We start from the raw sequence: 13,226 nt of genomic DNA on the forward strand, positions 1-13,226 counted from the left end.
TAGAAAGGGAAACATACTGGATTAATTATCAAAGAGCCCACTGTGCCATGTAGTCACCATTACCTGTTAGCAGCTGCTTGTCAATAGTGCTTCCATTTATCTGAACTTGAACAAGAGTTAATTTTGCTCTTTTTCAGATTTGTGTTAACTTCTGTTACCTACAAGTAGAGTGTAAATGTTCTCCAGGAGGATGCAGGGGATCACCTGCTGGGAAATCGGTAATGTGTGATTTTGAAAGTGGCTAGATCTCTTAGTGCTACTCAATGTCATCCTGTCATCATTCAGAGGAGAAAGCAGGCTGGCTGGGTGCTTGGTTTCAGCTCTGTGAAATAACTCTTGGCGAGGAGGCACAGAGAAGTGAATGCTGTACCTTTCAGACCTCCACTCACCACAACAGTAGCTTGACTTGCTTCTCTTCCTCGTTTTCTCTGTCCTCTGCTGGAACCAGTCATCTGAGGAATCACTTGGGGACATGAGTTTCTTCTACCATCCTGGCCATCAGAAGGGGTTGGCCATTTGATAAGGAGAGCCACGTGTTAGGATCACAGGATGTGATCCACTAAAGCAGAAATCTTAGGATGTTCAGTCCTATGTAGATTTCAGAGAAGGATCGAGGTGTGGGAAGGGACAGCTATAGCTTTGTCTAGCTCAGTCTTGGAAAACTCCAGGGATAGGAAGCCCACAGCTGTTGGGGGCAATGTGGTCTCCACAGCTTTTTTTTTTTTTTGGGGGGCGGGGGGGGGCTGTATCACTCTCCTAGTAAAGGTTTTCCTAATACCCAGCCTGAACATCGCAAGACGAAACCTGTGGCTGCTGTCCCTCATTTTACCATCTGCCGCTACTAGTAAGTATTTGTTTTTATCATCTGCAGTTTCTATGAGTTACATGTTTGGGGCCAATCCGTGCTCTCTACAGACTTTTTTTCATGTTTGTCGGTGGTTAGACCAGCTTCTATACAAATTTTACTATATCCATTTTGGTAATCCGGACTCAGCAAATTTGAGTAACAACATTAAAGGTAATTTATTGAACCATGTCCGGTTATAACGCTGGCTTTGGTTTGCAGCAAAGGAGAAGCCCAGTGCTGGATTCTAAAATGAGTATTTCAAACCATACACTTTGCAGATCAGTAGAGGATGACTGATCTTTTTTATGCCTCTAAAATTTTCATTTTTTCACTTGTAATATACAATTCTATGGTGAAGGTTTTAAATTAAAAAAAAAAAAAAAAGTTAAATTCATTGCTAACCAGGTAATTCCACACAAGTAGTATAATTATATGCTTTTAAAGCTGTGCATTATTGTGCCTAAATGCTAGGACGAAGATTGCTTAAAATGCTCTTTATAAATAAATAGGGCTATTTTCTGGCTTTAGCTGAGGGACAGGCAAAGCCACACTTAAACACCAAAAGATTTCAGTCTAATGTAGCAAAACAGTTAAGTGTGACCTTAATTCTAATGATGAGCTTAATTCATAGCAATATCTAAAGGATACTTAAATTCAGTCCATTCATCCAGAGTACTACTTTTATTTTCATTTTTTTTCAGTACTTGATGTCTATTTAAAAGTGCCATTCTAGTGTTAACTTTGAATTTCTGACCTTTTAACTCACAGATCTCACTATTTAGCTTTCAATTAGTATCTGCAGTAATAATATCAGTAATATAATGGTAACTTAAAAGTTGATCAATATTGGACAGTTCTATTATGTACAGCTGCTTTTTGAATTAGGATAAAGCATCCTTAACCAGATCATTTACAATTTTGGTACTACTCCACAGAACTGAAGATGGTGACATCTTTGTAGCTGACAATAAAGAGAGCAGGAATAAGAGTCATCAGAGAACTAAACAGCTAGCTTAAAAGAACTGGGATTGATAAGATTTTAAGAATGATATTGACATTGTTCTTACATTAGTATGAATATTGAGAGAAGTTAATTTAATACAGTAGAATTGCATCCGTACAACTGAACACTACATCTTATCTCCAGACTTTCTGGAACTCTGCTCATTCAGACAAACCTGACTGTCGCTTTCATCCTTCAAAGGTAAATTAATTGAATACCACATAAATAACTTGGAGTTCTTACGGGAAGAAATAATAAACTTATTTCTTTAACATGGATAGGAAAACTTTTACTTCACTTTTTGTGGAATTGGAGTAAAAAATTTGTAAAGATATTGTAAAAAATATTTCATCTAAATAAACTGCTACTACTATCCCCATATATGACCAAGCAAGCTGTTGGCTACTGTTTTGCATGCTCCTGAGCTGTTGCAAACCATCCCAGTGGTGATTTATATTTTAAGTCTGCTAAAGGCATGTAGTTTCAGAAACTTATTGAAATCCTTTAGGTTAAAGGGTGCCATATAAATCTAGTATGCTTTAAAATATTTTTCCCTGTCAATGAATGCACATATTTTCAGACATCAAGCAGAGATTGCACTGGGAATTTTGCAATACTGATGGGATATTGTCACTAGCATCCCAGTAGTTATCGAATAATACACATACTAAGGAAGACAACTGAGACCAGAGGTGACCTCAAAGTGAAATTCCAATCAGTTCATTGCAGCTCTTTCTGGCAACAGGAGAGATCCCATTATTTTGATCTGTACTGTCATTTACAATACAAGCATACCCTTTAGTGAACCTTTCTAAAACTGTTTATACTTACAGATTAAAATTCACAGTCTACTTTCCTTCGCAGCCCATTTAGGGAGTATCATCTGCTGCATGTGCAAGTCTTTATGCTTTTTATTGAACTATATGCGTTTCCATTTCTTTTTTTCTTTGGCTAAACTAATCATGTGCTGATAGGAGCTCCTATTGCAGTAGAAGAAACAGCTATGCTCATTGTAAAGTTCAGCCATAGAAGGATGAAGAGGAAAGGAATGATAAAAAAGGTTTTGCTAAATATTTTCTAATAATTTCTGTGCTTTATGAAAATTTTGCACTTCTTGAAAACCAAAGAAATGTCAATATATTCATCCCTGTCTTTATGTTTGTGAAGAAAATGGTAAACTTCACTCAACAAATCTATTTTCTTTCTCTTCTTTCCCCCATGAAAATAAAATACATTATCTGTTCACCTTAAACAAGATGTGTCTATTCTCTTAGAAAGATGCCTAAGGAAATCTTCAGTTCCTAATCTAATTTTTCCCTTTTTTCTATGGCAGATAGGCACCTTCAAAAGTTATGAGAAAGTGCTTTAAACTCATATTTTAAAAGAGACATATTCAGCCATTGTGGGGATGTATGCAGGTAGCTGCAAGATTCTGCTTCCTGGAAACCCTTCAGCGTTGCTGCCAGACCTTGCAATACTATATTTTTAGCAGAAATAATTAGTTGACCTGATCTGAAGATCTCAGTTTACCACAGGTTCTCGGACCGGAACTACAACAGCTATCCTTCGGTTAACTCATCACTGAGTGGAGGTGCTTTTTCTATTGTACCCTAATGCTGAAACCGTCTCCAAATGCTAGAGCTGGATTCACATCATTCCTCTGCCTGATACCTCTTAATCCTGTCTATCCCATCTGTCCAGAGAATCCTAATTATGCTGAACTACAGCACAGAGGGAAGCATCCTGCCTTTATTTTTGCTGAAGTTATTCCATTTTACTTAAACAATTCAAGACTTGTCAAGCAAACATTACCAGCGTTGGCTTGGCTGTGTAACTAGTAGGAGTTGTCTTGATACCTGGTCCTTGTTTGAATGATACCTTATCTATTCACACGATGTCTACTTCATGTAAAAATACATGAAGTTATTGAACTTATGTCCCTCTTAAGTGAAAACTTTACCATGAGGCAGGAATTACATCTGAAGGCGGCACTAATTCGTGCAGATTACACAGGTGGCATTCAGGTATTCTGGAATTCAGGATTACACCAGCAGGTTATGCACTCCTTGAAGTGTTAATTCACTTACATTATCTTTCTAGGTATCATTGATTCATGATTTCCCTGTTAGGCTGTGATTTTTTATGAAGATAAAAAGAAAAAAAAAATCCTGATGTAATCTGATACTAAGCCTTAAGAGGAATGGCATGGGACTTGTTCTATCATACTCCCTTAAACTTCTTGGGAAACAGCCTAGCCATTTTTTGGTGGTGGTGGTGCTTTTTTCATCACTGGAGCTGCCATTATTATAGCTCACAGTACTAGATCTGTAGAGAGTCCCTTGTGGTTATGAATTGGGAGTAAAAATCTATAGTCATACACTGACAGTGCATATTTTTAGGCAGGAATAGATAAAACCAACTGGTTTATATATAAACCTCTAAATTTATTTCACACAAAATAAGCTTTTACAGCTTTAACCACACATCTTCTCTTTAATTTGATTTAAGGTTTTATACTTCATTTGATAGTCACTGAAATGTATTGCATTGTCTCAAAGTGGTGCTAAATTCTGAGCTGCCATCACCAACAGGGCAGTCTTAATTTATCCATCACTAGTATGAGAAGAGAGAAAAACATTTTGAAAAATGGATGAAGAATACTTTGCAGAGTTAAGGCTTCAAGAAGACAAAGGCAATTAGTTTTTTACTCTCACTGCTCAGTCAACAATTTGCAACCTGGAGGAGTGAGAAGTCAATCATTGAATAGTGTGTCAACACATGATTCTCATCTTTTATTGTAGCATTATCCTGCTGTTTTTACATTCTCAGAAGTGGACCTGCTACTGAAACTTATCATTATACGAAAATTAGGATGATTTAATAACAGTACTTTGATTCCAAGGTTTTCGATGTAATTGGTTATTTTTTCTGTAAATCTTCATGCAATAACAAATTAGCAGTGCTGAGTTTTTACCAGTAGCATGGGTGGTTTTTTCAGTGCCTTTATTTTTTCTGAAAATAATGTGTTCTCGACACTTATCTCTTAGCTTTTGGAATTAGAGGGCTCTCTAAACACAGATAACACAGAGGCAGATCCCTTCCCACATACTGACGGGATAAATTATGGATTATTCAGAAACTTTTTTTGGTTTGTTTTTTAACTTTTATACAGAGTAGTAACAAAATTAAAGACAATTGATTTTCCGGGTCTCTCTTTGAAGTCTATGAGAGTGTTTATACTGCCTCCAGTGGGCCAGCTTCCTGTCCCCTGAAATTTACCTTGGAATGAGAGGCCACTTTTAAGAGCTAAGCTGAAAGCCTCCCTACTGAGGCTAATTGTGGCACCTTTATGATGTCCCCAGAAGCACTGTCAGAGAAAAAAGTATTTTGATCATTGAAGGAATTGGGCCTTCAGGCAGCACTGACAGCAGTGACACTGTAGTCACTGGCATAAAAGATGAATGCAGTGAATTCAGGCGAGTCCTTAAACTTTAAAGCAAATGGGTGTAAAAATCTCACCAAGTATGCTATTTTTGTAGACTGCAGACCCAACAGAGTATTTTTCATTTTTTTAAAGCAGGTGGGCTCTCTGCACAGACAGCACTGACAGCCGGAAACTGCCAGATTTTAATCCCAGTTTACACTCAAATTCTGTCTCTGTAATCATCACAGGCTACTCACATTGCTTACTGTACTTACATTCTTATTTCCTAAAAGGGGCATATCAGAAGGTTATTTAATGAAGAGAATTTTACATCTGAATGAATTGCCTCTGGAGCAACATATTGAGGGAAGACATATTGAGAGATTATCATGTCACACAGCAACAGTGCACATTTAAAACTCATTAGCAGTCCAGGCAGTGGCTGGTGGCCTCTGTCTCCCCACATTTCCCAAGACAGTGTTGAATGCCCCTCCCTGCCCTCCCCTTCCCTGTGAACTCTGGTTCCTCTCTAATACTGGGACCATCCAGTCAGTCCGTGCAGCAGTAGGGAGGGAGGGCAGAGGCAGCATGCTTGGAGAACGCAAGTGACTTTGGCCAGTACCCGCTTTTCTCCCTGACAATGTTGCCTCTGCTGTGAGGGATTAGCTTCCTCAGACAGGTCTGTCAGGACTGCAAGGTTCTCTGGCCTGAAAAGCTACCAAAATGGAGTGTTCAGCCTTGCCTGGACTCAGACTATTTTTTTGTAATAGAAGTTATAAACTGAACTTCAGCGAACAGTGAATAAATGGTGCAGCTGATGCTATAGTCTTTGAGTAGAAGAGGCCTTATAGTTTCTCTCAAGAGCATCAGCTAACACATAACCTGAGGTCTGCACCATTGACATCTTGCGCCTTTATTCCTATTTTGCCCAGTCTTTTCATCTGCTGGCTGCTGTTCCCGTTCGTGTTGGCCTACGAAAGCGTTTTCATTACTGAATAGGGGAGGTATGGGAATTCAGATGCCTTCTTCAGAGCATAACAAGATTATAAGGAGTCATGAGACTGTTACCTCTGTTCATTGTTTGCATTAATTTAGACTTAGTAACGATGAAAATCCCTTTTCCCTGTTCAGTTACTGGATTCTTAAAGCTGTCAGCTTGTCCTGGTTGGAAACAGAATTTCAGTAAAACCCTCCTCGAAAGACTGCAAGAACTGTTCCTAAGCCAACTTATTGTCATTAAACATTTAGTAAGAAGATTCAGTTTAAAACACCGTGAGTTGGCCACCACTTCATTTAATTAACATTGGTTCTGAAAGCACAATATAAATTTTAGTGCTTTTTTTAATCACTCTTTCTTTATATTCCAGTTGCACTGATTCTAAAGCTTATAGACTATAATCATCATACTCAAAGTAAAAGGATTTTTCCCATGCCTTCCATTCCTTAAATTGTTTTTAAGATTTCCCAAGGGGCACATATTGTGTAAGATTATGATGATAAAGATTTTAAGGCAATTATGTTTCTTTAGTTGGAAGCTGAAGTTAATGTTTTTTAAGGTTGCATTCCCAAGAGCCCTGGTAAAAACAGAAGCCATGATGCCCCTCCTTTACATCTAAGTCGACCAACTGTCAAAAACAAGGCAGAAAGGCTAGCCTATCTTTGTGAACCACAAGTCAATTTTTCACTTAATATATCTGCTTTTGGTTGACTAGAAGATGTCTATAACAGAACATTAACAAACACTGTAATTTGCTGGGGTCAGCCAGGTCTGTAGCTTTGTGACTCCGAGCCCTCTTAAATTATGCTATCAGCTTTCAAAACCTTATTAGGTTTAACCCATTTCGGCGCCACTGGCTTCTCGGAATCACCAATACACCTCTAATCAGAAAACCGCAGAGAAGCCAATCTGCTGCTATCAGAAACCTCAGTACAATTTTGTGTATTAATATTTCAGAAAGCATGTAGGAACACATGCTCCCTGCTGAGCATTACAACCAGGCAAGCTACAGTAACAACGGAGATTGATCGCCAGTAAACCTGGCCAGAGAAACTTACTGCTGTCTCTTGTCTGGCTGTGGGTTTGGTAACCAAAGAAGGGAAAATGAAACGGGTTATCTGGCTTGCGATTAATAAATTCCCATAACTGTCAAGTGAGACGACACACACAAGTTACATATCTTACAGGAATAGAAAATACCTAAAACAGCGTGTAAGGGCTAAAATTTTTGCACCATTCCTCTACAGCTGATGTTACAGACCTGTTGTTTTTTTCTTTCTTTTCCCATCCCTGCTAAAAAGACACTCACGCAGCATTTCTGAAGTGCTTCTCGCACGTAAGCAGCTGTGCCTCCTCAGTGTGGATCAGGCTGCTACCGGACTGAATATGCAAGCCACTGGAAAGAAAAAAAGAGAATGGTTTTCCAGTGGTGAGAAACTAGACATCTTGCCCTCCTTCCGTCTGAAAGTTCCTATGCAAACACAAGGGAAACCTGTTTGCCAGGGGGTCTTTTTTTTACCGTAGCCTCAGACGAGCACAGCTTTTGCTCCGGCCGGATCAGGGCCGAGGCCGGACCCCGCCGGAGACGGGGGGCACGGCGCAGGCCCGAGGGGAGGGCAGGAGCCCACCCTTTAACTTTGCGAAGGGCGGCAGGGACAAACCGGAGGTGGTGACGGTAGCAACGGCGCTTTCCTTTCCCCTCCGCCGGTTCAAAGGGCTTCGCGTCGTTCTGCTTTCCTCAGCCGGGCCGTGGCGAGGCGTGACGGGGACCTGCCCGCCCGGCCGCGCTGCCCCTTCCCCGCCGCCCCGTTGCCGCGGCCGTCAGCGGAGCCGCCAGCGGCCGGTGCCGCGTTGGCGCCCAGGTAGCCTCGGCGGCGGGCGGCGCCGGCGAGGGGCGAAGCCCGTTCCCCCTCGGCGCTTCCCCGGGCCTGAGAGCACGTCGGAGGAGACGGAAGGGTCGCCGTGGGCGGGCGTGCAGGTAGAACCTCATCCCGACGCTGAGGTGCTGCTTTCTTTGTGCCACCGGCTGTGCGGGGGGAAAGTGTGGGTTTATTATTATTATTGGGGTTTTTTTTCCTCACGTTTTACGTCGTTAGAGGCAACTTCTGTTGGGGCGGGTGTCGCGGCGGTGCGGGCGGAGCTGCCTCTCCCTCCCCTCCGCCTCAGCGGCCTCCCGCCGCCCCCAGGGCGGGATCGGTTTTGCCGCCGGGCCGGGCGGGAAGAGCGGGCCGGCCCTGCTTCCCTGCCCTCCTCTTAAGGGTTCTGCGCCGTTAATTTAGAGTAAAATGAGAGCTACTGGGAGCGCTGTGTGTCGTGGGAGGACTTACGTCTTACCTATATTAAATAAAAACCCCAAACCAAACGTAAAGTACTTCTAAAAATCAGTGTTTCTCTGACTCTCGTGATACTCGGTGAGGTGTTTTTCCTGTGGAGCAGGCGATTGAAAGAAAGCATCAGCTTTTATTTGGCCCAGCTTTAACCTGCTTGAAAATAATTTCTCTGAAAGCTTCCAGAATAAGAAGTAAATTTACAAACTACAAAAATATTCTTTCACTGGACCCCCCCCCGCCCCCCATATACACACGTAATTTGGAGGGCCTGTATAGTGCTTTAGTGTTTAGCAGTCTCGTGTCTCGCCCACTTTTTTTGCTCTAGACTGTAGAAATTAACGATAATTTGGGTTGCTGTTATGAAATCAGCCTAAGGCGCCCTTCAGGACTGTCTCTTCTCTTCAGGCTTTAATTTTATTTTTTTTTTAATTTCCTCCAGGCTAGTGCACAGAATGTGCTTTTGTTCTTTGGGACTTTTGTAAATAAACTGTGAGAAGAAAATAACTGAGTTTTAGACAGAAGCACGCCCGTTGGACTCCATACGTTACGGAGACATACAGACCAAAATAAATTAGTAAAGCTACTATTTATATTATAGTCTAAAAACTTAGTAATTTATACCAAGGGTTGTCCTAACTCTAGGGAATCCGAATTTGAGATGTTAATAGTCGCTAAAGCTTATGAAGCCAACAAGGTGCTACTTTTTTTTTTTTTTTTTTCCTTCCTCTCCCCTCCCACCATGTTGATGTTAATGATATTTTAAAGGGATTGTCCTGGGCAGATCAGAAATACATGCGGTATTGTAAGAGCAAAGCTTGATGGTTCTTGGGACTTCATAATCTTAAACTATATCTGCTGGAGCAGGCGATGCTCTACCATATAAAACCCTAGATTTATTACTATTTTTTTTTAGTACTCTTCTAGATCTGTAAGTTTTTCAGACACACTTTTCTCACCAGCAACAATTTCCCCCATGCTTTCATATCCTGTTTTACCACTGTCTTTGCTCCAAGATAGTGTGGTGTGCTCACTCTTTGACATAAATCTTTTCCACTTTGTATGGCATATTAATAATGTTAGCAAGAGAGACAGATTTACCCTGATCTAGTAAGATAGCTGAGAAGTTCGACTGTTCCTGCAGGATGTGAGAGATTTCTAGTTCTCAGTCCTATCTTTTAGGAGAGTTCCCCAACATTTTTTAAGCTATTACATAAAAGGTAGTATTTGCACTTCTCTGCTTTTAAAAACAAGTGACTAAAGCAGTGAGTGATCTCAACAGACAAAAAACCCCTTCAGAACTACACTAAGTTGATCCATTTTGATCAATTGATAATTTTCTGGGGATTTTTACACCCCTTTTTACCTTCTGATCAGTATTTTCATCAGGAAAGATAGTTTACACTTCTTAGAGGTAAGCACTGTGTTTGACCTTACCCAGTCATTTGATGGCTCATGCATGTTCTGTATGCTCACAAAGCACTACCAACAACTCTGAGTTTGTGTCAACCAATTCTCTGCATGTCCTAGAATGACATCCAAAATCAGATTATTTGAAAACATATTCTTTCTGTCTATTTTCCTTTGTAGTTTTCAGAGTGATTGACAGTTTTGATGACCCTGGAAAATCACTAGTGCCTAAGCGGGTCATTAAGAAAGACATGGAAGAAAAATAGGGATATGGGATAGCAGGAACCAATGTGGAGGCAGCCTAAGGAGACCACAAACATCACAGGCCAGAATATAGAGAGAATAAGTTATGTCATATGCCCTTCTCCCCTGTGTGCACATAGGTGAAATGATTGCTATTGACTCAGCAAAACTAGGTTTGTCCCTTTCTGCTCAAAGACCGAAGGATGCAAGGAGTAAATCATTGCACATGTAGCATACTTATACCAGCTTTTGTTCTGTGCTGTCCCTGATTCAATTTTCATATTATAACTCTTCTTCATCTGAAAAAAGGAAATTATAAGAATTAAACTTTTTGCAAAGAATTTTGAAGATGAGTGCTCAAGATTTAATATTATATATTTATTGATCCATTCAGCACTTAGTTTGATAGTGGCTGAAGGAGGAAGCTTTTAGGCACTAGTTTATTATGTCAAAATTCAAAAGTAATGCAAAACTTATCATAAAAAGTGATAGCACCAGGAAGAAAAAAGCAGCTGTGTCTGTCAGTAGCTAACTTGACATTCTTACTGTTTTGTCAGTTACAAGAAAAAAAACTTGTATATAAACACAGAAATGGAGCTTACCCAAATAGGTCTCCTAATTTCAGGGTAACAACCTGTCTCTAGTGGTGCATTTCTTATTTGGGGCACAAAGATACTTGATAAAACACTTTTTAGAAACATTTGCTAAACAAAGAAGCCAAGTAATTCTGGGAGTACAATGAGAAAGCTGAACAAAGGGAACCTACTTTAATATTTAGGAATTTGGAGTTTTTTCTCATTGTTAATAGCACATTTAAAATGTAAATTTGTATCTACTAGTGCCCTCCTTCTGATGAGTTGGAAAAGTAAGATTCTGTAAAGGAAAACAGAAAGTTAATCTTTAATTCCACAATTATTCCACAGCATTATGAAGATAGCCATCTTAATGCCAATCTGACAAGAGAAAGAGATAAAGCTGTCTTATGGTATTGTGATTTGTTTGTTCTCTAGAATGATGCTGGGGTAGGGGTAGTGGACTATAGCTTCTCACTGAACAAAGCTGAACCACCTTCTAATCTCTTATGCATAGATTCTTATGACAAGATTATGGAAATCCCCAGCTCATCCAGTTGCCCAAGGCTGGATCATAGAAATTTTCAAGCACATGAGGAACATTACTAGCTATGATTATAATCATGGAACTCATTTCTTGTGTGAGTAATCCTAATACAAGCAAGTAAACCATTTTTTAATTTTTTTTTAATTTTTTTTTTTACTTTCCTAAGCACCCTGATCCCATTTTCTGCAGTGGGACTGTTGGTATGAATATGGATTAAAAGATCAGAGAAATGATGAAATGTACAAAATCTCTCCTACCTTTTTTCTGGACAAGGCTCTATATGTCAAATTAATATCTTTGGAGAAATCCATGTTTATTTCTAATCTGATCAGCGTAACTAAAATAATCTTTCTTATGGCGTAGACTGTTGGGGGACCCTTCAGGAAAGGTCTTCCACCCCTCCCTTTTGTGCAACTTAAAAGGCTTTGAAGTAGCAAATATTTATATAGTTAAGGAGAAAAAGATTTACATAGAAGAAAGATCAGTACACGTGTGCACACTTGGTTACAGAAGTGTTGAGGAAATATGTTCTCTGGATTGGGGGAGGGCGTGAGGGGAGTACATATGTTACTGGTGCTTGTTTTACAGTAATTTCATATTTTCATACTCAAAAATTATCCTGATTTGATAGCAAGCTAGAAATTAAACCACTTCTTAAAATAGTCTTGAGGCAGAAATCTTCATGCCATGTAATAAAATATCTTTTTCTCAATTAAGGAAAACATTTGCATTGCTTTTTTCCTAACCAAAGAAGCTGGGCTAGGAGAAACACAGTTTCACTGCTCTTTCATGAGGATTTGGGCAAAATCTTGTTTTCCTGAATTAAAAACCTTGGCAAGCTGAGGTAAATGCCGTCTTCCAGATCTTGTTGGATCCTGAGAGGTCAGCATATCTAGATGGTGTGATCTGTGTGGGGGCTTTATGTTTTTGCTTTGTCCATGGTCTCCTCCAGGAATCCTGGTTCACTTTTAACAGGGTTCTCTTGATGTGCTGCACGGCTTCATCTTCCCAGAATCAGAGGCAGTAATATTGTCTCTTCCATCAAAGTTTCTTAAGCCATGGTTTTTAATGCATGTTTCAATTAATTCAGTTTTTTTTTCCTTGCCCTCCACTTCTTGCAGTTTTATTTTGATTCCATTTGCTTCCCCAAATATCCTGGGAACTGTACTGTTAGAGAATGATAGAGATTTCTTTCCCAGGTGGTTAGATAGCCCCGCTGTCTCACTACTTTGCTTCCAGCAATGCAAAACTGATGAAAATCAGTGAAGGTCTTGCACAGTTTTACATAACATTGTCTTTCTGTCACCTTTATGGAAGCCACATCTTACCTTTACAATTTCATAATAATATATAGCAAGTTCAGAATGAGTCTGTATTTGAGTGGAAGAATGCAGAGAAGCTGGTGTCAGTGAACTAATGTTTTGCTGTGGCTTTGTGTAATGCAGTTATTGCTTAAAACATAAAAGCTCATGTGGTGGTTGCATACTTCCTTCTGAGTTATTAGCATCTCGTGCACTTTTTACAAGCTGAGTTGTAGTTCATGGAAGAAAATTGCTATACTGAAAAGCACTCCACGTGTGTGGGCAGTACAGGTGCACACACACAATGCTAATGAAATACGTGCCTTCTCACTGTGCATCACTTACCTAGTCTTTCTGCCAAGTGTCAGCATAAATAAGCACTTCTTGCAAAATTGCTTTAATTTCATCAATATGACTGCAAGCTTTTGGGCCTCTAACTGACTTTTCTGCACCTCGTTCACACTTCTCCTCTAATCATGAGGCTGTAAAGTTAACCCTTATTTATGGAAGTGTCTTGCCAGCTGTTGTTCACAAATCGTTCCTTATAACCTGTGT

This window comes from Haliaeetus albicilla, chromosome 1, assembly GCF_947461875.1.
Source record: "Haliaeetus albicilla chromosome 1, bHalAlb1.1, whole genome shotgun sequence".
Lineage (NCBI taxonomy): Eukaryota > Metazoa > Chordata > Aves > Accipitriformes > Accipitridae > Haliaeetus > Haliaeetus albicilla.